Source organism: Canis lupus, chromosome 37, assembly GCF_048164855.1.
Source record: "Canis lupus baileyi chromosome 37, mCanLup2.hap1, whole genome shotgun sequence".
NCBI classification, from domain to species: Eukaryota; Metazoa; Chordata; class Mammalia; order Carnivora; family Canidae; genus Canis; species Canis lupus.
Genome location: NC_132874.1, coordinates 17,817,653 through 17,843,686, shown reverse-complemented (window position 1 = coordinate 17,843,686; position 26,034 = coordinate 17,817,653). Strand labels below are relative to the sequence as shown.

The 26,034-nt window shown below is 37.4% G+C and overlaps 1 long non-coding RNA gene across 1 annotated transcript; it reads right to left on the bottom strand.

Moving 5' to 3' along the window:
* Positions 1-2,453: 2,453 nt before the first annotated feature.
* On the bottom strand, positions 2,454-26,023 carry LOC140626236 (uncharacterized). The gene is made up of 6 exons (XR_012025428.1): positions 25,891-26,023; positions 13,968-14,124; positions 8,686-8,772; positions 7,839-7,971; positions 3,077-3,519; positions 2,454-2,553 (listed from the first exon to the last, which is right to left on the bottom strand). It is a non-coding gene; the product is annotated as an uncharacterized lncRNA (long non-coding RNA).
* Positions 26,024-26,034: the final 11 nt, after the last annotated feature.

Here is a 26,034-nt window from a genome sequence, read left to right as displayed (position 1 = left end):
AAGTAATGTCTATTGATTGTATTTATTATTTGTGGTTTGTCTTTTAATGTATTTTGCTTATTTTTCTTTGGAAATGTTAGTGATTTTCCAATTAATTCCTACAAATGATTTTTAGAAATTTGTTGCAAATAAACGAGTTGTGTTCTTGTGGATGCTACTTGGTTTTAATTCTGGTGTGTGTGGCTAATGATTTGCTGAATGAACAATCGCAAGTTCTTTTTTTCTTGCATTTAATGCTGAAAATATACATGAATATACAAACAGTAGCTCCTTTCTTTGGGATTGGCAAATCTACTGATTATAAGCCAATGATGTCTATGCAGTTATCTGAAAGCCACTGAGGAAGGAGACTGGTTTTCGGTTTAGAGGCTCATTTCCTAAGCCTAGAGACCAAAAAGAAATAAATTAAAAACCAACCAAGGAAGCATAACGATAAACCTCACCACTACGACTGTCTACTTTGTGTTTCTGAGCTGTTTTTTGGCCTCTGTGTGTGTGTGTGTGTGTGTGTGTGTGTGCGCGCGTGTCTTTTGTTTTGGCACTGTATCTTTCATTGTACCTTGTTTTCTTCTTATGTATTGGTAATAGGTGTTTACAAATTGATGAACAGCCTGAAGTAAGTTCCAGGAAGGCCCGAATCTTCTCCTGTTTATTTTTTATTTGTTAATTATTATTATTATTATTTAAGATTTTATTTATTTATTTGAGAGAGAGAGAAGAGAGAGAGTGAGCAGGAGCAGGGGTAGGGGGGAGCAGAGGGAGAGGGAGAAACAGGCTCCCCACTGAGACAGTAGCCAGACTCAGGGGCTCAATCCCAGGACCCTGAGATCATGACCTGAGCTGAAGGCAGATGCTTAAATAACTGAGGTATTCAGGTGCCCTCCTCTTCTGTTTACATTTGTGTTCTCAGTACCGAGTGCCTAGCACATTGTAGGCACTGCCTGCGGATTGAATTAATAATCGAAGGCACTCTGACCCCTGGATGATAAAGAAAGACATCTGGGAGAGAAGAGAGTTTGAAAAGAAAGAGGAACTAAAGAGGGATGCAGAAAGGTGACGAAGAGAATCTTGACAATTATGCCTAAAGCCAACTCTACTCTCAAGTTTTAACAAGGTTTTCTTTCACTGCCCAAATTCCTAGGATTCTATTTCTAATATTTTTGTTTTGTGCAAATAGTTTCCACTTGGGAGAGGGAGAAAATTCACTTGAATAACAATGAAGAGACTTTAATAGAAGATAGTTTGGCTCAGGCTTTACTCTGTAATTTATTTACGGCCCCATGGGATCATCCTTATAAATTATTCCATATCTCTCCTCTGTCCTTTTTATAATGTAACTTTTGTCAAAAATACACAGTTTTACAAACTTCACAGATTTCCATCTCAATCAATTTATTTTTATAAAACTGTAGCTCATGCACAGATTATATCAACAGCTATAGAAGGGGCATCTATCATCAAGCACACAGAAGAGGCCAGTCTCATAAAAATAACCTTGGATTGAGGTCACTAAACTTGTTCCTGAGGGAAGGAAGTAAATACTGGTCTGAGAATTAAACAGCTCAGAATCCTTCTTGGGAAGAGAATGTCCCTATTATCTCAGAAAATACCTTACTGGGTGTGATGGTTATGGCAGAAATGGCCTCCCTCCTCCAAAGTTCCATTCCAGGACATTCTGGACAAGAGAAGATAATTTGGTTTGGGTCAGAAAGTGAGAAGAGGTTTTGATAGGGGCTGGGAAGTCTGAAGTCAGCAAAGGACTAGTGAAAGACAAGAAAATGCTACTGAGACCTAAAACCCAGCATTCGGAAAAAACAGGGAACAGACGTGACGGGAGAACACCACGCCTAGCATTCACTTTTACTGTGCTCTAGACATTTTTCTGAACACTCTGAATGCATTGCTAATTTAACCCCCAAATAATCCTATTTGATTAGGATTTGATATCATATCAAATAGGATATCCTATTTGATATTATTAATAATATTACACAAATCCTATTTGATTTAATATTATTTCCCTTTTATAGATAAGAAAACTAAAGCACACAAAATCTAAGCAACTTATTTAAATTACACAGCTGTATATGGCATATTACAGATTCAAACACAGTCTGACTCTAGAAACTTGCTTTTAAACCACTGTGCTATATTGCTCTGAGCCATCGACTATAATCTTGGAGAGAACATTAATTCTCCCACTGTGCATGGGATGGTGACTCCAGTTATTTTATTTTATTTTTAAAGGGTTCTATAACTCCAAATGTCTGCAGGGCTGGTGACTGTCCAAAGAGTATGTAATCAGGTTATGGGTAGATTTATCTATTTATTTTTGACTATTAATTAACTGGTACCCTCAACTGTTCTATAAGCTCTGCCCCTATTCTAAAATGAAATCACTGTGAGCCAAATACAGAGACATTCGGTTATTTATTATTCAGTCTTTAATATGGGTAAGGGCTGAGAGAAAACTTCGTTGCATGTTTTCTGTGTCTTATAGGTGTCTCTCCTACCCCACCTCAGAAAATGCAACTTAGAGGAAACTCAGGGACCCTAGAAGGTAAGCAAATTGTTTTGGAATGAGTAACAGATGGAATCAAGATCTCTGTGTATTATTTGGCCCTCCTACTGATATTTGACTAATATTCACAATGCCAGTTGCCTCCTTAATGGATTTTTGCAAGTCCTATGCACATAAAATATAAATGCCCACCAACACTTTATGCCCTTGCTCTTCAATATGCTTCTCTTTCTCCATTCCTTCTTCAAATCAAGCACCATCCTCTACCTAATCACCCAAATGAAAACTCTTTAATCCTACTGGCATTACCTCTTGATATTCTCTCAGTGTGTTATCCTGCCTTTATTTCCACTCTCTTTGCTCTTATTCTGTGACTGGGTGACTGCACCAGATTCTGAATTAGACAGCATGACTTCAGACTAGCGCTCTGCAAATCTGACCTCTCCTCCACACCCCTATGCTCTTCTCCTCCATCTACCAAAGGAACAGAAACGGCCCACCCACTTCCATGCCAGACTATCCAGTGTCTGCTATTATGGAGGCTAAGCAACTTACCATGATATCTATAACTTTCCATATTCAAACCCTCTCCATCTGCAGTCATTGTCCTCTTTTTGTTTTATGTTCTAATGCACCAAACTACTTCCACTCCTCAAGCTCTATGCATTTCCTTGCATCCACACCTAAGCTGGTCTCTTTGTATGGGTGTGATATTCCTTTTCTTCTCCTGGTTAGCTTCTCAAGGGCTCCTTTGTTCTATTTCCACAGCATGCTGCAAATTCATCCTAATACCACATCATAAAGAATGTGTCTGAATTGATCTTGTCCACTGTGATAGATGATAAACTTTTCAACTGCAGGGACCTCATCCTGGTCACCTCCTTAGCCCCACGGTGTAACTCCATGTCTCAGACGTGGTAAGTGTTCAAGAAATTGTCATGAATCATTAAGATGAAATGATCATAAATAAGTCACCTCCCCTTCCAGTTCTCATTGGACTAAAAATAAATAAAAAAATTACAGTTATATATGGCAGATAATATTCTGCTTAAGACTGTAAATAATACATCATTTTGAAAATCCTCTATATGTAAGTTTATGTGTTTGAATGTTTAATTAATGAGGTGTATTTGGTACTTTGACCTCATTTTGCTTAAAGTTTAAGTTTTACAAATCACAATCTCCAACTCATGTGTGTTTGTATTTAGTTAGTGATATCAAACTCCTCCTTATACTTGGTTTTTGAAAAAGTTTATATTAACTTTCAAATCAAATGATAGTAATGAAGAGCTTAAATCAATATCTTTGATTATGCAACATTGGTTGGCATTTTCGAGATTTTAAAATTCAATAATATCCTTTTGAAAGCAGTGTTAGAAACCTGTTGCACTCAAATATGCATTAATACCATGAGCTCATAAAGTTCAGAATCACATTGATTTGGTTAAAATACAGAATCAACCATTTATCATCAAGTTGATTTACACAAGTTACAACCATAAGAAGACATACATTATCCTTATTTTTGAGCTGGAAATAGATACTTCTTTTTCCAGATTATGCTAGGCATTAGAGGTGATTTCTATAAAGTGAATATTATGGCCCCCAGTAGCTCTACTGTAATGTTTATAATGACACTTGTGATACCAGTGGTGGTGATGCTGCTGTAGCTGCTGCTGGTGGTGGTAGTGATGGTGGTAATGGTGGTGTTGGTGGTGATGGTGGTGGAGATGATGCTGGTAGTAGTGACGATGGTGGTGATGATGGTGGTGGTAGCCTTCCCTACTTTGTGCCTTTGCATTTAGCTTTATCTATATAAAAATCAAGTCCCCCCCTTCCATGGGCTATCACTCCCTTCTCCATCTTCCTTCACCTACCTAAGTCCTACTCTTTAAACATGTGGTCTCTATCTGACATCATGCCCTCAGAAAAGCAGCCCCTGCCCCCTCAAATCAATGAAACACCTCTATTATCATCTTTCTTGGCAAGTACCATGTGCTTTTCTTTCGTAGGGCTTTTTAAAATGTAATCAGTTTATTATTTAAAATATTACCATAAAATCCCCTTCAATGTAACTTGGTCCAGTGTGCTCATCCTATTTCTGTAACCCCATAATTCAGCACTGCCCCTGACCCAATTCTAGTCTCTCAATACCTAACATGAAGTATGAATAACATGGAGACAGGAGGAATGACAATGACTACCAACCGAAATCGAAAGGGAAACATGGTGCCTTGAAGTTAATTCAAGGAGTTGAAAAAAGTGACTATTTTGTCTGTAGTTTAAAAAGAATCCCCAAGGTGAAAACTATGTTAAGTATGATACGGACATTTTGCAGAATCTATATAAACAGAGTCTCAGGGTGCCTGGGTGGCTCAGTCAGTAAAGCATCCAATTCTTGATTTCGGTTCATGTCATAATCCTAGGGTCCTAGGATAGAGCCGTACATTGGGCTCCATGCACCGCAGGGAGTCTGCTTAAGGGTTTTCTCCTCCCAGTCTCCCTCTCTCTGCCCCCTCCCAGTCTCCCTCTCTCTCTCAAATAAATAAATATATTTTTAAAAAGAGTTTCAAATCAAATACATTACTTAAAGGTATGTTGTAAGGAAAAGAAAAAAGGAAAAAAGAGAGAGCAGAGAAATGAAGACAAATAATTAAAAAGAATCATTCTTGATTGTTCTTTTTGTTGTTTTTGGTGGGTTTCCGCAGGTGGAAGTGTCCCCTAGATAATGAGGGTGACTGAGTGACAGTGGGGCATTGTGGGGCATCAACGAATCCCTCGATGCTTTCCTGTCTGAGGCCACAGTCGCTGTGCAGGACAAGAAAGGCCCATAAAGATGACATGTTTGCTTGGCGGCTCCCTGTTGGGGCTCCAATGTATTACCTGGATCTAATTATCTCATCTCCAGCTGACAGAAGGGCTTCCATAGAACCTTTCCATCACTGCTGCCTCAGCCCAGCTTCCAGGGGGCTGTCTAAGAGCTTGATATATTTTTGGATCCCCTGCTCATTGGATGAACAAGCTGAAGCAAATCATGTATTGACCTCAAAGCATTTATAAACTGTAGAACATTATATTCTCATCAGAGCCATAGGGGCAGTAAACTATAGTTTCTCTGCTGTGAAACATGGTTTTGCTTATGCACTGTGTTACTGGGCTCGTACCTAAACAATAATACATCATTTGTGGCACATGTCGCCTTCTTTATTGAAAGGCAAAACAAAGAGTTGAGGACAAAAATCATTACTTCTTTAGCAATTTTTCACAAAATGCTTTTCTTTTGTACTTGACACACAGATGGGACATTGTACTGTGAGGGAAATGATGTATGGCGGCGTGACAAATTTCATTTCCTTTCGAAAACCAGAATCAGAAGGATGCACAAATTTGGAAAAGTTGTGTTTCTTTAAAAAATAATAATAAAATAAGCTTTCAAAAAGGAGTTGGGGCTGCGGGGGGAGGGGGGGGCTTTCATGGGTCTCCCTGAGAAAGCATTTGTATGCTTTAATAGACTTGTCGGGTATTGATCAAGCGCTTAAATGAAAATATTGGTATCAATAAACCAGCTTGTGCAAGAGCTTTTGTATCATCTTGGAAAGATCACCTAGGACTGAGGCTGGAATGAAGAGTGTGCTGCCTTAGGAACTGGATACGCAAAGGCAAGAGACCCAAAATCCACTCCTTTGAGCCCAGGGAAGGTTTTATGCATGAACTTTCTGAGCAGTAGAAGAGATAAGGCAACTGCTCTCAGTTCTTGCTATTCCTTCTCTATCCTTCTTCTCTCTCTCTCTCTCTCTCTCTCACTTCATCCTCAAACATTTCTCAAAGCTTGTCTACCTACCACCTGCTTGTAAATCCCTAGGGTGCTCCCTTAAATGCAAGGTTCCAGACACCACAATCATGCTCCTGAATCGGGCCGAGTGGAGGTAGAGTTGGGGATATGCATATTTCATGCATCCCCTGGGTGGTGTTTCCATCCTTGCAAGTCTCTGTGGGAATCACTGCCTATATGTCTGGTCCCTGGCAGTTGTGAGAAGCACTCATGATGAATCTCTATAATGCGAAGGCCTAAACTTTTTTTTCTGATTTCCTTCCCTTCAGAGTCCGTTTCCCTCACTGTCTGTACTGTGTGACTTTTAAAAAAAATATATTTATTTATTCATGAAAGACAGAAAGAGAGGCAGAGACACAGATAGAGGGAGAAGGAGGCTCCCTGTGGGGAACCCGATGTGGGACTGGATCCCAGGACCTTGGGAATATGCCCTGAACCGAAGGCAGATGCTCAACTGCTGAGCCACACCAGGTGTCTCTACTGTGTGACTTTCAAAAAGTATTCCTAGCTATGATAATTTATAGCGTCCCTCTTCAGATAACATGGTTGCATTTTATCAGGATCTTTTTGCTCATTAATTCATCGTTTTTCAAATCACGTTAGGCATTGCTTTTTCTTTTCCTTTTTTTTTTAAGATTGTGTTTATTTATTTGAGAGAGTGCATGAGTGAGCAGGAAGAGGAGCAGAGAGAGAGAAAGAAAGAATCTCAAGCAGACTCCATACTGAGCATGGAGCCTGATGTGGGGTTCCATCTCATGACCCTAAGATCATGACCTGAGCTGAAATCGAGAGTCGGACACTTAACTGCCGGAGTCACTCAGGCATCCTATTCAAATAGGTTCAAATAGGTTTAAGAAGTGATGGGTTAAGCTTAGTTAAATTTAGTGAAATATCCCAACCGCAGATCTTGTTAGGGGCTTTAATATAGGTACATATGCCAGGAATATTCAAATCAGCATTTCTTAAATGTATTTGATAGGAAACTTCTTTGTCCTGAAGAATTTCATGAAATTTGAGTTTCAAAGAACAGACTGGAAAATACTGCTTAACTCAAAAGGAACATTAAAGAGTAATTGAGGAGGCATCTCGATGGCTCAGTGGTTGAGCATCTGCCTTTGGCTCAGGGCATGACCCCGGGGTCCCAGGATCGAGTCCCACCTTAGGCTCCCTGCAGGAAGCCTGCTTCTCCCTCTGTCTGTGTCTCTGCCTCTCTATGTCTCTCATAAATAAGATCTTTTTTTAAAAAAAAAATAAAGGGTAATTGGGAATTCTGGCAGTATGGGCAGGTGGGCTGTGACATACGGGATATTTGACAACTCTTAAATGTGACTTTATACACTCATAAGAGTTCTGTTGATGGAGGAAAAACAGTCTGATAACTGAGAAATGAAGCATAAGTGTGTTTTAGTCTGTTCGGATAGCTATAACAAAAATATTATATACTAGGTGGCTTATAAACAACAGGAATTTATTTTTTACTCTTACAGAGGCTGGGAAGCCCAGGATGAAGTCCCTGGCAGATTTGGTGTCCGCTGAGGCCACTCTTTTTGGTTCATGGATGGCTGTTTTCTCCCTGTGTCCTCACATGGCAGAAGGGTTGGGGGAGTTCTCTGGGGTCCTATATAAGGATATATTATATATTAGTGACCTTAAAAGGGCACTAATCCCATTCATGAGATTAGTGAGAAAGCTCCACTTTCAGACCTAATCACCTCCCAAAGATCCCCACTTCCAGATATATCACGTTGGGGTTTAAGTTTCAACTCAGACTTTGGGAGAGACATAAATATTCCGTCTCTAGCAACATGTTTGAGAATTTAATATTTACACCAAACGGATTCACACTACGAGAAAATAGTTTCTGGGCAATGTTGTATTTGTTAAAAACAAAATAGTTGGTGCCATATATCTAAATAATATGTCTATAATATTTAAGCTCCTTTTATTCTTCTAACATTTTATCAGTTACTCAGATTATGAAAAATACAACAAACTTTTAACAAACTTTTTAAACACCCATTTAAACACTGGTGACTTTGAGTGTGTTTAGCCCATCTCTAGGATGCTTCTACAAATCAGGGCCATCGAGATGGTAGTTTCTAACCATCTTGAGGTCATCATGGACTCTTTTGTGATTTCTAATAACAAGGGGATCTCTTCTCCCTAACCTTTACTGATTCAGATGCGAATGAAATTTCCCACTATAGTTTCTAGCGCCCTATGAATCATCTGAAGGAAATTCCAAATGCTGTAAAGACATCTTCCCAGAGGATCTTTGGGCCAGCATCTCTCCCAGAGCCCTTTCTGCAACAATGTTCTGTGATTCTCTAACCTGTCAAAGTCTATGTACTTCCACTCAGATGTCTTCCTTTTTTCTTTCCTTTGTGCAGTTTCTGGTAGCAGCAGCCTGAATCTCTATCTATAAAAGTTCAGTTACGATAACTGGTCAAAACTTCAAGAAGACACTGTAAATCCTTCATATTAGAAAATATAGCATAATTTTTCTACTTATCAAAGTTGCTCTTAGCCATTTCTTCTGGGTAGTTAGGGTTCATAGTTAGGGACTGATTCATGGTGATCTTCCACAATGAAAACATTTTGCAACAATTGATATAGAAAAGCTATTTTTCAGGACTGTCAAAAGTGCATGGAATCAGCAATCCAAGTTAAGAAATATAAGTCACTGTTCTATTTGTGATGCAACCCAATAAAATTGTAAATACTTCATCAAAACTTGAAATGACAAGCTGCTATAACCACATACAGTCATCTGTGCACCATTCCCCCTAATATTTTTTAGTAGATTTTATTTTTTAGAGCAGTTTTAGGCTTACAGAAAAATTAAGCTGAAAATACAGAATTTCCATATACTCCTGACCCCACACACACACAGCTTCCCTCACTATCAAAATCCCACACCAGACTGCTACATTTATCATAATCGGTGAACCTCCGTTGACACATCATAATCACGCAAAGTCCATAGTTTATGTTAGTCTTCACTCTGGTGTCATATATTCTATGGATCTTGGTAAGTGTATAATGACATTCATCCCCCATTATAGTATCACACACAGTATGTACATTTCACTGTCCTAGGAATCTTCTGTGCTCTATCGACCCCTGGCAACCACTAATCTTTTTTGCCTTTCCCCAGGTGTCATATAGTTGGAATTATACAATATGTAGCCTTTTCAGATTGGTTTCCTTCATTTAGCAATAGACACTGAAGTCTCTTCCGTGTCCTTTCATTTCTCTTTAGTGCTGAAAATATTCCGTTGTTTGGATATACCCTAGTTTATTTTACCTATTCACTTACTGAAGGATATCTTGGTTGCTTCCAGGTTTTGAGAATCATGAATAAAGCCACTGTGAACATCTGTGTGCAGATTTTTGTGTGGACATAAGTTTTCAACTCCTTTAGGTAAATTCCAGGGTACACTGTAGGGTAAGAGTGTATTTGGTTTTATAAGAATCTGCCAAATTGTCTTCCAAAGTGTACTGTACCATTTCACATTCTCACCAGCAGTGGGTGAGAGTTTCTTTTGCTCTACAACCTCATCAACATGTCATTTTGTCAACGTTTTGGATTTGGTCATTCTAATAGAAGTATAGTGGTATCTCGTTATTTTAATTAGTAATTCCTTAATGCCATATGATGTTGAACATGTTTTCATATGCTTGTTTTCCATTTGTATGTCTTCCTTGGTGAGATGTCTTGTCCAGGACTTTTGCTCATTTTTAATCATTTTTTTTCTACTATTTTATTACTGTTGAGTTTTAAAAGTTCTTTTTATATTTTGGATAGCAGTCTTTTCTCAGATATATCTTTGCAATTATTTTCTCCCAGTCTGCAGCTAGTCTTCTCATTTTCTTGTTCCTCCAACATGTGAATCATGCCATGCTAATGACAATAGAATATTTGTAGTGGTGTTTTGCATTTCTTGATAAGAGTTTGAGACACAGAGAAAGTTATGCTTTATTTTTGTCATTTCAATATTATTTTGAAAAGAATGATTTCAATAAATTAAAACCAAAAATATCATGATTATAATTATATCCAAAGTGTTCTAAAAAAAAAAAAAAGAAAACTAAGATCTTAAATAACTTGAGGGATATATCCCAAGTAACCTAAAAAGACTATATTTCTTCCTTTAAAGAGATTATATTTCTCCTTTGACTAAAAAGAGTGTGTGTGTGTGTGTGTGTGTGTGTGTGTAAACACACACACACACACACACACACATATATAGTCTGCAAGGCCCTTTGAAATATGGCTTTGCTCTGCACATCTCCATTAGTTCCTTTTGAAGAAACTCAAATTTTTAAATCCTACCCTGAAATGTGAGATCATGTTCCCAAGTATACTATTAACCTTGGTTTATTACTTTGGAATGAATATTACATATAATCTTTCCTTCTCTTCATTTTAAATAAAGTATATACCGTATGGATAAGGCAAATAAAAAGGATTATGCTAGAATCTTATGGATTGCAATTTATTTTCATATTCCAAGTAGAAGACTGATAGAATGAAATTATTAAACTGATATTCATCCTAATTGGTCATTTTAGCATTGATTCTGCTTTAACTATTTGAAATAAGCTATCTTCTATCCAACAAATCTAAAAACCCAGATGTGGTTTTGGAGTGCCCAGAAAAGATGAGAGTCAATGTTATCAGAGACTGTATTAGCACTTAGTGACCTTCTGATGATTGATTCATGGTCACGGAGGCCTGGCCAGAGCTAACTCAGGAAAACCCTTAACTTGTAGGTAGAACATCTTGATATCAAACAATAATGACAAATAATACTGCATATGTTCTTTTCTGATCTGAGTTTAGAAGAACATTTCAAGGTATGTGGCATACGTTTTAGTGTCAGACATTGCAAATATATTGATCACATAAGCACTTTGCTATGGCTTTTGTAGGATTTCTGGTTCCAGGTGTGCAAAATTTGCCTTCCACATCCATTTATTTTGGTGTCGCAGACCATTGAGGTCAGGTGTCTTGCCTCATCTACTCATCAAAGCTTTTAAGCCTATATCAGAGGAAGTAGGAATGCATTATTTTCTTGGCTCAGTCTCTTGGAAATGCCTCTAGCACCTGAATGGTCAGCTGTGCCAAATTCAGCCTCTCTTTAATTCTTTCATGAAGGTGTCTATAAAGTCATTGGAGCTTTTCTCTCTCTTTTTTTCTCTTTCAAGTTTCTACTTTACTTTTATCTTTGTCACATTTATCCCAGATTTATTGTTTCCAAATGTTGCTCTTGGAATGCCATCATTGATTAAACTAGAAGAAATACCCTGTTTGAGAATATATTAAAGATGAATCTAAAAAATGCATTTAGTATTATTTTTGCTATGGTTAAACAGGTTATATTTATAAAGTAAATGAAAATGCTACGAGCCTTGGCCAGAAAACACATGTCATTTGCACAAGTAGAAAATTCTGTTTTTTTGTTTTTTGGTTTTTTTTTTGGAAATATTACAACGTGAACATATTTTGCCTTATTCATGGTCCAGCTATTGAGCTGCGTATGGTTCAGTTAAGATAAAATGTATACTTATTGTTCTTTTATATATCAGTTAATAAAAAATTAAAGCCATTAAGATTGTAGCATTTAGACAAGAGAGAATGATATTTTTTTAATGTCACACTCAAAACCGCATCTCTTTTAATCAACATCTGTTCTGTGTTAAGCTGCCTATAAAATCTGGTGCCCTGTTGACAGTGGAAGATGAAAACAAACAAACAGGAAAACTACAAAAGGCATGGTATTAACATCAAAGCAGAAAACCCCTGTTCTCTTTCTTTGGCATTTGAAAAACGTCTTTATTTTGACCCTAAACAATTGGATTTTCTCCCTACCAATCTTGATTTTGGAGCTGTGGATTAAGAAGGCTTGCACGTACACTAAAACATAAGAATAGTGGAAACTGACAGTGAACAAGGACCTGTTTGACCACATTCAACCACTTGCAATTGTAAAACCTCCTTTATTGTTTGGGACAATCGGAAAACAGCACCACATTTGTTTGTAGGTTAAACTCGTGCTCTTTAGCTACAGTGACGGGTACCATGCAGAAGGCAAACTGTAGTCTTATAACCCTGCAAATAAAGCAGTTCAAAGGTTTAGGATTATGGAGAATAAAAGAAATATCTCTCGGAATTTTTTTTCTTTTTTTGGTGGATACTGGAGCTTAGGAACCTCTCCTTTTTTCTCTTGTCGAATGGGAATGGAGATCTAGATTTATCTTAATGCTTTATGGCTAGCTATGTCTATACTAAAAACAAAATAAAATTAATGCATGGATTGTCCCATGTTAGAATATTGCTGATTATAGACACATCCGCTGTATAGGGATTATACTTATCAGTGCCTTACGTGGAGTAGTTTGCTATTTGTTTATTAACTTATCACGATGTATTATTAGCTAGGAACTGGGTACAGAGATAAACAAATTTCATCCTCTGACCTCATGGAGCTGGTGCAAGAAAATGAGCTAGCTCCTCACCACCCCCATTTTGGCCAGCAACAATAAAATCTTTTTATTGTACAGGATGTGTACAGGCTGTGAGAAGGTGTTGAGAAGATCCTTCCTTCCAATCATGACTTTTTTCAGAAGATGGTACATTTTTTTTTCTCACGATATAACTGAGGGATTCACATATTAGTGATGGGAGGATAAATTAGGCACTAAAGAGAATAATGCATATTAAGCATTTTTTTTAAAAATAAATATTTTAAAAATTAATTTCCTTTTTTGAAAACTTGTGTTTCACTACCCATTGATAAGACTGAATCCAACTGTAAATATTTGCATAACACTCCCCATAAAACTCCACAGAATCATTTATAGGGGGACTCCAAATTTGTTCCTCTTGGGATCATTAAATTCTAAGGCCATTTTTCCTCCTTTTCTAATTTCTTCAAAATCTCTTTTGTAAAGACCTCAAATTGCCAACAGGAAGGCTATGGTGAACTCAAGTTTTTGACATTTTTTTAGTCCAAAGAAATGTGAGAGAGCTTCCTGGAGGAGACCTATGAGTGTCCGTCCATTAAACGTCTGAGCAAGAGCACAGATTTTAGAGTGTCACTTCCAACACTCTTCTCTCCCATAGTTTATGCCTTTTCCTGAGATGAAATTTGTCCTCTTATCTAGTACATATCTATTATAAGCATGAATTTGAGAGAGGACCATGGAAGAAGAGAATTTTTGAGGCCAGTAGTCAGGAAAATCAGCGAAGGACAGAACACCTCCGTGTTTCGTAAGGAAGTTGGAAGGTGGCCCAGAAGGGAATGAAAGGTTAAAGGCATCCTGCATTGTTTCATTCGCACATTTCTTGGGTCACTAATGGACTAATGGTATCATTGAACCAGTTTCCCCTTACTGATTCATATTCTCCAGCATTAGCACAGTATGTGGTGAATTTTGGTGCTATGGGAATAGTGGCTGAAGAGGAGAAAGGAGGGGAAGTATTTCACAGACCCTTAAGAGTCACTGGTATGGGACCTATAAAAGTCACCTATTCAAGACCAATAGCTGTAACTGAACTAACTGCACCAACCCTTCGGGACTTTTGAGCTACTTTTTAAAATCACTGACCTCAAAGTTTATTGACTTCCGGGTGCATTGAAGTCAGGCTTCAGCAGCTGCATTTACATTGTTCATGGAGGGTGATTCTGAGAAACCACTCAGCCACACAAAAGGATATTTCTTTGTGAGGTGTTTATTTTCAGATCTTTCACGTAAAGCTCCAAGTCTGAAAACAGAAGAGATTATTTTACTGTGGCTTTTTTTTAATCATAAAAGGAAAGAAATTTAGTCCTGTTAAGACTATAGATACAGGTAAAGATGCAGATAAAAATAGATATAAAGAGAGTATGTATGCTACGTGTGAAAAATACCCAATCTGTGTTCACCTTTTTCACCTGTACAGAAAACCCAGAGTCCTTCCCTCCCATTCTGAAAATTATTCAGATTATCCAATTCCTCACTAATAGAGGTTCAGGAATACTTAAAGTCAGCATGAATAGCAAAAATTCCCTATTGAAACACAAACCACCTACCACTTATTTCTCACTCATGCAACCAATTTAATTTTTAAAACAGCCTATTCCTCCTCACTTGTTTTCCCTGCCTGCTAAATTCCTGTCTCTTCTTCCTTTTCTTAATATCTTTCCGCACTTCTCTTTTTCTTTGTTCTCATTAATTAAACAATGGCTATTAGGCAGCTATGGCTGCACAAAGTCCCATTCCAGTCTCAGGATCCACATGAAGAAGGTATCAACAATAGCAATTTTAATAGGTGAATATTGCAAAAGAAAATGCTACATTGATGCATCACATGTACAGTGTAACAGAATGTATACGTATTGTAGAAATTCTTTCTCATTTGTCTCTCTCTTTCTGTATATTTATATTTATCATTATGTGTATTTTATAATATATTGATAAGCCTGTTCAAGATTATAGCATTCAATGGGTGAGAATACCCAAGAGTTTTTCCCTCTTAATGGTACTCAGATAAGCCCCTTTCTGAGGTAATCCATTTTCCTTCATGCTATTTAAAAATAAAACAAGGTACATTTTTAAATTATGCACATGAAGGCAATATTCAGCAGGCTGCTTAACATTCGGAGGGAATTTCTGTGATCCACCTTGTCACTGCCATTCCTGCCCTCTCTCCACAGTACAAGAAAACACTGTTATTTACCCTGGGACACAGGTGACTGAACTTATAAAAATCACTACAAGACAAGATGTATTGAGGCCTGGCATGGAATGACAAATTCTGGTGAGGTTCACCAAGAAGAGACATATTGATTCTTAAATGATTAATAAGGAGAATATAATTGTATTTCATTAAGATGGATGGGATTTCATTTAGTCTGTCTTCTCCCTTTCCACTTCAGATGCGAGAGGAAATCAAGTCATCATCAATGGCACCTCGTGTTAGCCTGCCATGGCAACAAGCTCATTGATTGAGTAAAAGAACTTTCAGATGCACTAGCTGGTCTTTAATGGGCTGCTGAAGGCACAGATAGCACTGCCGAAAGAGCTGACCGAGTTTCCGTGGATATATAAAGAAAGATTGGAAATTCGCAGTGAGATTTCTCAATGGTTCCTAACAGAGTTAAGCCCTTTTACAAATCTAAGAGTGGAGTGCAAAATGATACCTGCTTCATTCATTTGGTTATAGCTATGAAGGGGGGGCGGGGGGGGAATGGAGGAGGATTTGTCCTGGAGCATGATCAAGTCTGTGGATGAACAGAGCTTTGCATGAGGACTTGATTAAATTACCCTTGTATCATAATAATAGCTAAGGTATTTAGTGTGTCCTGGATTTTCTTTGTCTGTGCATCACCTCTGTTACTTTTCAAAACAGCCTCCAGTGTGGGGAACTGCAAATATACTATTTGCTGATGAGAATGTTGAGGTTCAGAGTGACTTCCCTGTAAAAAGCATCATAGGCAGCTTTGAACCCATTATACTTTGATCCTGTTTTTATTTTTCTATTTATATATACATATTTTAAATTTTTATTTTATTTAAATTTAATTAATTAACATACAGTGTATTATTAATTTCAAGGGTAAACTTTAGTGTTCATGAGTTGCACATAACCCCCAGTGCTCATTACATCACATGTCCTCCTTAATGCCCATCACCCAGTTACCCCATCCCCCTACCTACCCCATTCCAGCAACCCTGTTTGTTTCCTAGAGTTAAGAGTCTCTTATGGTTTGCCTCTCTCTCTGATGTCCTCTTCTTCTATTTTTCACTCCTGTTTTTAAAGTAACTTGGTTTTCTTGCAAGGGCTTTTTGCATGTGGAGAAACCAATCTGAGGTCAGCAATAGTGACTAAGTGTGTATATGCTGAAGCCAGACTCTCTGAGACCAAGTCCAGCTCTACCACTTAACAGCTACATAAACCAGTGAGTTATCTACAGTCCTGTGCCTCCATCTCTTCATCTGTATAATGGGGCTGTTGAGAGGCTTGAATAAGTTAATGTATGTCAAGAGCTGCAGATGCACTGTCTCTAGTAAGGACACCTAGTAAGCAGGACACCTAGTAAGCAGCAAGACACGTGAACACATGCTTGGCTTGGACAGATGCCCAACAGGAAAGTTCCCTGTGACAGCCCCATTTCAAGCCTAACTTTCCCCTGTTCCAAACCAAATTCTGCTGCCAAGCTCAACCTCAACATGCAGGGAAAATACATTCTGTCCATTGTAAGCAGGACAGTGAGAATATTTGCTGAACAATAATCTAGCTATTTGCTCAACTTTACAGGACTTGTTTTGATCTTCCGTGAAAGCAAAAGAGTAATAACGTTCAAGGCATGTGTGACAGACACATGGGGATAAGGCATGTAAATAGCTCAGCTCTGTGCCTGGGATGTGTTAAGTACCCCACGAAAGTTAGCTCATTACTGTTATTACTGCTGTTATTATGGAGGCAGCAAGGTAATAGTAGCAATAGTAAAATAGAACAATCTACTTAATCCAAAATTCTATTTCAAGAGAGAATCACTACATACAGCCCCTACGGTTTCAAAGAGCTTTCAGAGAATTAGCATATGATAAAATATACTCAGTGACAAAACTGAACAGAATATGGTAATTTGACCAGGCACATGATATTTGGAATTCCTCAATTATCACTGTACTTCCCATATTCGAAAGTGTAGCTTGATGGAGATGTTCAGTGCATGAAATGCTGACAAGGCCAGCCTGGTGGTGGAAATAGAGAGTTTTCCAGATTCTCTTAGAATATAGTGTAAAAATAAATACAAGAGTTTTTTGAAGGAAACATTAGGGCAGCACAAAAATAATACTATTATTATTTTTAAAGTATCATAAAACCATTGAAAATGAGACAGAGATAGGGCACCTGAATGGCCCATTGGATCCCCGCCCACCTTTGACTCAGGTCAGGATCCCAGGGTCCTGGGATCAAGTCTCCCATTGGGCTCCCCACAGGGAGCCTGCTTCTCCCTCTGCCTATGTCTCTGCCTCTTTCTGTGTGTCTCTCATGAGTAAATAAATAAAATCTTAAAAAAAAGAAAAAGGAAAAAAGACAGAATGAGAACACAGTATATGGCTTTTTACTAAGAGGGAAACTGAGATACAGAGTGTGGATGATTGTAATTAGTGCTGAAGCCAAACATCCCTTTCCACTTCTGCACTGTAATCCCTATGGCTCAGGGCTTTGAATGTCACCATATCCAGAGGCAGAATCTGTTGGATACTGGATCCTGTATTGTGCTTTATGTACAATTAACTTTGGAGATCCTTGTCCTTAATGAGCCTCTGGGAAAGCAGAGGACTAAGAAACAGAGGAGCTGGGCATTCTAAAACCAGCGCCCTGAGGACTGGAGGAAGGTGCATCTGGCTAGAGATCAGAGGTCTTTAGCATTCACAGTGGCTGGGTATCCCCACAGGAGTCTTAAGGAACTCCTGAGTAACTCACTGGACCAGCAACTGTGAACTTACCTCCCTAAGACGGAATGAATGACACCTGGTATTTATCAGGGAATGAGGGATGTGTCTGTGTTCAAGCGTCTGGCAAAACAAAGAGAAGAGAAGGAGTTCACAATTAGCTCTAAGTTCTTATGTTTGGAAAAGGCATTCACTTATCAAGTGAGATGAAACTGCTCACCAAGAGAAGTTTGTACTAGCATGAAATGCAAATTGTGGTCTGGAATCCCCTGAGGACAGAGTGCTGACACTATCCACCCATTTAAAACCCATTTGGGCAGCAGAATGGGGTTTGTGTCGGACTTCAGGGTGAATTTATATTAGGCAACTGAGAGTGCACTTTTTAATAAAAATAAAATAAAGCTTAAATGGCGCAGGAGTCTCCTTAGATTTAAAATGGTCCTCATAAAGTAACTTTTGATGATCTAATTGGAAATGAATCAGAACATATAGATTAAATTTCCTTGAAAAACACATTGTCTTTTGTATATTTTTTATTACATTTTCATTTCTAATATCCTGAAGTAGGCTCCAGAAAAAATTAAAAAGAAAGGAAGGGTAACAGAAACATGTATTCAGCTCTGAGCATGATGTTGTTTCACAATATTTTCAGGAAAAAAGAGTAATTGAAAAAAAATTAATCTGATATGAGTCTTGTTATGCAATACATCCTGGAGACTTTGTCCTTGAAAACTGGATGGATTTGGAATATAATAGCAGAACAAAACAAAAACTAGTTAACATATTAAATTCATTTGCAATATTTTTAAAACATATAAATGACCCTTGTCATTAAAGGAATATATTTTCAAGAGATATCTTCATAGAACAGCACTTCTGAATATTATTGTATGATAGATTGAGATATAATTTCAACCTAAAACCAGGGTTTGTAGGATAAATTGATGCTCACTAGAGGAATTTGCCTAATAAAATAATAATCATCAAAGGCCATTAAAAAGAGAGCCTTATGAAAAAGAAAAGGGATGTATCATCAATATTAACAAAATGTTAATTCAATTAAAGAGCACTATCCATTATATCACATTATCCCATAACAAATATATCATGTTATCTATTGCTATCTCTGTTTCACAGAAATGGAAAGCTAAGTTTATTGAGAGAAAGCAATTTGCCCAAGATTGCATGCTAATTCCCACCTCATGCTGTGACCACCCCAACACATGGTTTTCCTTTCTTGATCTAGTTCCTTTATTTGAGTAGACTACAAGCTCTAGTAGTTTCTTCAGAAAAAAGAGGCATGGAAGTTCAACTATTGAGCTTTCCATGCATGAAAACACTTTTATTTGCCCTACTTGTGATGGATAGTTTACCTGGGTATAGAATTCTAGGTTGGAAACTGTTCTTCAGAATTTTGAAAGTGTTATGCTTTGTTTTCTACCTTCTATTCTGCTACTGAGAGAATTACAGGGCTGCTCTGATTTCTGACCCTTTTTGTGTGACCTTTTATTGCTTCCTCTATGGCAATTTTGGTATTTTATTTTATTCTACTGTTATTACAATTTCATGGCAACACGCCAAATTGCTTATTCTTTTTTATTCTTTGTCTCAGAGACTTTGTAGGCTTTTTTAATCTGAAAATTTGTGCTATCAACTTCTGGAAAACATATTTAACTGTCTTGTTGATGATTTTCTCCTTCCATTTTTTTTTCTTCTGCATGTTTAGAAACTTTATTTTTGGTGATATTGGATTTTCTGATCTGGTTCTCTAATATTTTTGTCTTTTATTCTTGTATTTTTATCTTTTCCCTTTTTTACTACTTCATAGGCATTCTTTCTCTTGTAGTCCTCTTTTTCAATTTTTTTCTTTTGACTAATTTTGTATAGACATGTAAAATTTCTGAGAGTTTTTTTGTTTGTTTTCTCATCATCTCTTCTTAATAGCATTCTATTCTTGTTTCCTTAGATGCCATATCTTTTTGAATTTTTCTAGGGGTATTAACAATAGCTTTTTGGGGGAGTTAACTTTCAGAGTCACTCTTTTTGGGTCTTAGATTTCCCAGTGAAGGCTCCTGACTGGATAATACAGGCCTAGCTGCTTCTCTTGAGGGAGAGGGGTACATATATGGTGTGTCTGTGTTCACTTATGGCTCCATGCTTTCAGCTGTCAACTCTCAAATCCACTATCAGTGTGTCTTACTCACCCAAACAGAGAACCACTCTAGAGAATAAATATCCAGTGTTCATCTAGGCTGAAAGGAGGGAGAGAAATCTGACAAAATGTGGTGGAAGAGTGCTATTTGAGGCTGGACTGCTTCTGAAGCAGCATTTTGTCATTTCTCCTTATTTTAAAACAATCTCTACAAATTTATAGAGGTCCTTGGAATCCTAAATCCCTACACACTTAGGTATTCTGCTTTGTAAATTTCATTTGTTCTTACCTTTAATTTTTGCTGGCTTAGGATCCACCTAAGTTAAATTATTTATCCTCTGTTTTCCAGCTTTTATGCATGTATACATGCATGCATGTATGTATTATGTAACTGTCTATCTGCCTATTTATCTATTTATTTTTGTTTTTGGTTCTCTCCTATTCTTTCTTTCCTTTTAAAAAAACAACCCCTTTAGTATAATTTTGGTGGAGTTTCATAAGATAGCAAAATTAAATGCATACGTTCATATGTCTTTACCTGTAATCTTGTGAATGGGTATTTTTCTTTTTACAGTTAAAATAATAATAATTCTTTTTAAAAATAATTCTTAAAAATAGAAGTTTCTGTACCAATGTATGTGTCACAGCCTTAAACATATGCTTGTACATATTAGGTACCAAATAAATGCTGAATGTATTGAGTTACATTCTACAAATACTCAGGTAGAGTTTTAGTCTATAATAGTTTAAACTGAGTTTTGATAAGTGATAAAGCTATATTAAATCAATGAATTAAATGTAGTAAAATAAAAATTTTCAAGATATTACATGTATCTTTCTGATACATATTATTTGTGTGAATAAAACACCTAAATATTGCAAAAAGGAAAATTTGATTAGGGTGACATAGTGCTGAAAATTCTATATCATCAAATAAATTGCTTCAGATTCAATATTACACAGTGAGATTATTTTTACAGGTTTGTAGAGCTGCCACACAGATTAACACCTTGCATAGTAATTATCAATTCACACAGCAGTTACCCACTAATCTTTGGGCTTTTCAGATCAGTGACCATATCTTATTCATATTCATAATCCTATCACCCATTTGCTGAGTGAACAAATTGGTACATATGTGTAATCAGTCTTCTGATCAGTAGTTCAATACTTTTCTATAGATAGTGGGTGATCTTTTACAAAGAAGATATACTTAACTCTGATACAGAAATCCCACAGAGAGGGACAGCAAGATACACATTTAAAGTGGCTAAATACCTTTAAAATCCTCCATTTAAGGGATGCCTCGGTGTCTCAGTGGTTGAGCATCTACCTCTGGCTCAGGGCATGATTCTGGGGTCCTGGGATCGAGTCCCACAACAGGCTCTCCTCAGGGAGTCTGCTTCTTCCTCTGCCTTTGTCTCTGCCTGTCTCTGTGCATCTCTCATGAATAAATAAATAAATATTTTTTAAAATTCTCAATTCAAGAAAACTGTGGAGCAATTCATCATAATCTTTCTATAATAAGACTGTTCCATTTGCCTGGGATGAGGAAGGTCCACTCCAATTAGTTCTCATGGTCTACTTCATTGTTGCCATTGAAAGTAGGTAGAACAGACAGCAAAGAAATTATTGTCATTCATTTTCAATGTTCCTGGTTTTTACAATTTTTCTAATGTCTATGGAAGAACAGTTTTCCTATCTTTGCATTTTAAATATTTCAAATATGCAAAGCCATATTGTGAGATAACAAATAAGTGTCATCCCCCTAGGAAAACCTTTATTGCTACATGTATACATGAAAAGGGACAGGTAAAAATGGATAGTGTATCCTTGAAGGAAGAGGTTCTACAGAGTTGTCCTTTCATTTTTCTTTTAAGATAGCTCTAAGACGGAACTTATTTACTTTACATATGTTCATAAAATGCTTTAATGATGAGTGAAATGATGATGCTTTATCATTAGAGTGGATCCAGTTTTCACTGAGAACAATTAAAATCTTTAAAGATATATTTACTCTTAAACTGTATGAGGCTTTCCCCCTTCTGTCGCTTAACAGCATTAAGAAAGTACAACATATGGGCTTCAAACAGGGTAACTCTTTGATCTTAGAACTCAGAGACTGGCAAGAGTTAGAGACCAAATCCTCTCCTTTGTTGTTTATCCCTTGCTGAAGATTTTCTTCCAAGTTCAAGTGCTGGAGTAACTAGATCATTTTTCCCTCAGGACTCTCACCACCTCCCCTCTTTGTCTTATATCACAACTCTGGAATTACAAAGGTTTTTAATTAAGGGCAATCGAGTTTATCAAGTGTTACCAAACTGAGATCGTTATGCTAACACTGCAAAAACTATAGATAATTATAAACCAGGAACACCTCCAGGGTCCACTGCTCTCTTGTCCATTTTCTGTTTCCCTAGATCTCGGCATAGCATGTGACACAGTCAGGACTTGATAAATATTTGTTAAACCAATAAATAGGTCTCCAAGAGATTTGGGATTTAAGTAAGATTTAAATAGGAAGAGAAGCACAATGTCCTGTGGGAAGTTAATGGAGTCAGAGCTGCAGATGGTACGGAATGTGCTGAGAAGTCTTTGCAGAAAACTCAAAGCTCATGACAGCCACTTAATTTAGCAATCCCTGATTCCTTTAGACATTAAAAGCACTTGAAGAAAAAAATATTAGATATAAATATTAGGTAATATATTCATCAAGTGCCCAAAGTCTAGCATTTTTAAATTAATTAATTAATCAAAAGCTAGTATTGTAACATAATTGCTTAATGGATGTATTATTATTCAAAGGCATTCCACTCAGAAGTTGCAGATTTATGTCATAAAAAAAAAGAACACAAAACAAAGCAAATAAATCAAATATGATAGAGTCAGTGTCATCTTCAAGTTCTGATCAAGCCCCAGCTGGACTATCAAGTCCTTGAGAACAGGGACACTTTCTATATTTTTCATTATTTTCTTCCAGCCCACAGCACAGTGACTGTCATATGGTGGCCCCTCAATGAAGAAATCCTATCATGTGCATTTACTCTACTAGATGTCCTAGTCAGGCTGCTGTAAGGAGGGTGACTTATAAACAAAAGACATTTGTTTCTCACATTTCTGAAGGGTAGATGTTCAAGATCAAGGTACCAACAGAGTCATGTCTGATAGGAGTCCCCTTTCTGGTGCATAGATGGCTTTCTTTTCCGTGTCCTCACATTGCAGATGAGGCAAGGGAACTTTCTGGGGTCCCTTTTAAAGGGCACTAATCCTGCTCATGAAGGTTCTGCCCTCATGGTCAAATTATTACCCAAAGTCCCACCTCCTAATACAATCACATTGGAGATCAGGTTTCAATATAAGAGCTTGGTACAAAAACATTGAGTCTCTAGCATTACAGCTATAAAACATTTTTACAATCAAAGGTTCTTCTATGAGAGTCCAAATGAACTGAGGACCCAGAGGAAAACCATGAAGTTGGACAAGGAAATATGCAGCCTTTAGGAGTTTTATCAACTCAGTGCAAAATGCCCCAATTAGAGTAAACAGTTACTAAGCTTAACCCTCTCTCTCTTTTAAATAATAATAAGATATTTAAACAGCAAAGAGAGAGGTGAGTAGTGTGATATGAGCCTTTTGTGGGTGTATTATTATTGTATCCTTGGACAAACAGTTGGGTTATATTGTTTCACATTCCCAGAGCCAGGACCCTTTCAGGTGGCTCTTATCCTTAGGTGCATTCATCCTCATAGGCAGCAGAGCATGCATATGTTGCATCAAAAAGGATCAAATATTGTTAGAACTAGCAAATGCATCCTTAGCTCTAATAGCAAATGTTAAAAGTATTTAGCATTCCACAAAGGCCCCAAACAGTGTGTGTTTGCAGGATAAGGATGAATCTGAAGGTGTAGATTAGAATCTTGGCCATGACCTGGACTTGTCAGCCTTTATGTCAGTAATTTATGATTTGATGACCAATGTTTTAATTACCTATGAAATTGTGCAGATACTCTGTGCTCTGTCCATGCTTCAGAGGTGCACAATGAGGTGTAATTATGTGCAAAGTTGCGAATGGGCAGTGGAAAAGGGAGTTTCAATTATTTTTTTAACAACCTGTTTACTGATTCTCTGGTGTTTAGTATTTTTTCGGGCTTATGAGGTTCCTCATTGATGGCTTCAGGCAAGAAATCAACAGAAAATTGATGGAGAGGATCAAGGATACCCTGGAACATGGGCAATATTCTCTCACTCACGAGTGTGATTACAACCTCTGAGTTTTAGAGTTTTTAAACACAGGTGCAGAGCTTTCTGCTTGTCTGAGCAAGGAAAATACCCCATTTGGTAGAAAAATGTGATTCTCATTTGAGTGAGAGTTCTTGGCTTGACATGGCCATGAGTCTCGCTCAAAAGGCACAGAAAAAAAAATACTATTAAATCACAGTGTAGCCCACTCAGGCAGTCATTAGTCATGCAAATAATTTGTCTATCAGCTTAGACAGAAACAGATTTTATGCTTAAAGAATGCAAATTGTTTTGAACACTTTAATCAGGACCAAAGAGCACCATTTAAAAAAAATAGCAGTTATTTGATGTAGAAGAACAGTATATACATATATTATTATTCCTAGAAATAATACATATGATATTTGAAATGCATATTCAGTTCCCTCTGAAGAAATTTAAAGTGCTTTCCATAGCTTCTTATATTTGTATTTGCCATCTTGGTAAATTTTCTGGGTCATTTAGAGGTATTATTATTTCTAGTTTACAGATGGCAAAATGGAGGGATTGAGTAAGCTCTTGGAAATGATACTATCCGTCAGGAGTCATGGCGCACGTAGGGAATATAGTCTTAGCTACTTGATTCCCAAATGGATGTTCATGTGAATAAATAAAGCACACAAAACTAGTGTTGTATTTTGGCAGCAGCACTAAGAGTATTTTTCTCTTTGTCAGCAGTGAAATGTGTCAGTAGACCAAGCTGGGTTCTAAGGGAGTAGATTATTCTGTTTTTGGATAGTCTAGGTTCTAATGCTTTTCTTCTAGTCTTTCTTTCCCCATCATGTATAACTTTAGGATATATTATGAGATCTCAGCACTTCCACCAAATAGTAGAATTCAAACAGGCTGCATTGTGTGTTAGCAAAGCCTCACTATGCTTAGCTTTGAATTCTGGCAGGAGCAGTGTTCTGTGCTGCTCTTGAGCTGGAGTCAGAAATTAGCCACATAGCCCGGGTTTCAAGCCTTTTTTTCCAGGGCTGGATCTTCTCTGTTTCTACTGTCAATCAAGAAGAAAACCATGACACAGGTTCCTAGTACCCTATTGCTTGAGAATAAATGCATGTCTTAATCCTGCTTTGGAGCCCCTCTCTCCATACACACGCTTTCTCTTTAGTCAGTAATCTCTTTTATTGGTTACAGTGCCACTACACTATTTCAAGCTTTTCCACAGCCAAGCACAGCTGCTCATGTAGGCTATTGATTCCATATGTTAGCTCAAAATTGTATAATAGTCTGTTCTAATAGTTGCCTTCGGCTTTTCCTCTCCCCACTCAGAAAAGTGCCCTCTGCCCCTGGCCTGGCATGCCAGTAACTAGAAATGGATCCTAATTATATCAACCATTCTTCACCAAAAAGCCCAAATAGCTGTCACGTGTTGGAATAGCTCACTGTGGTTTTGGTTTATGAAGCTTCGTGCTGCTCTATGGAAAACACTTCAAGAAACCCAAACTAAATTTGTTGGTGGGAAGAAAATACTGCAGCTACAGAAGGTTTAGAGACCTCTAACTACACGGAAATGTTCTGATTAAATTAATATGTAATCATTTAAGCATATTTTCTCTCTAGTTGTCTCCATATCCCTCCACGTGCTTCTCTCTTTCAACTCTGTTACTTTATTTATAAAATAAAGTGAACTACATATTTTAATTGTACCTTTAAGAGTAGCATTTACCCCTAGGAAGACAATTGGAACAGCACATAATAAGCCTCATCTCTGAAAGTTTTGTGGAAGTTGCAGGTTGCTGCATACTGCTGCAGAGGAGCTGCACACAGTCCAGAATGCAGGTTTTGCCTCAG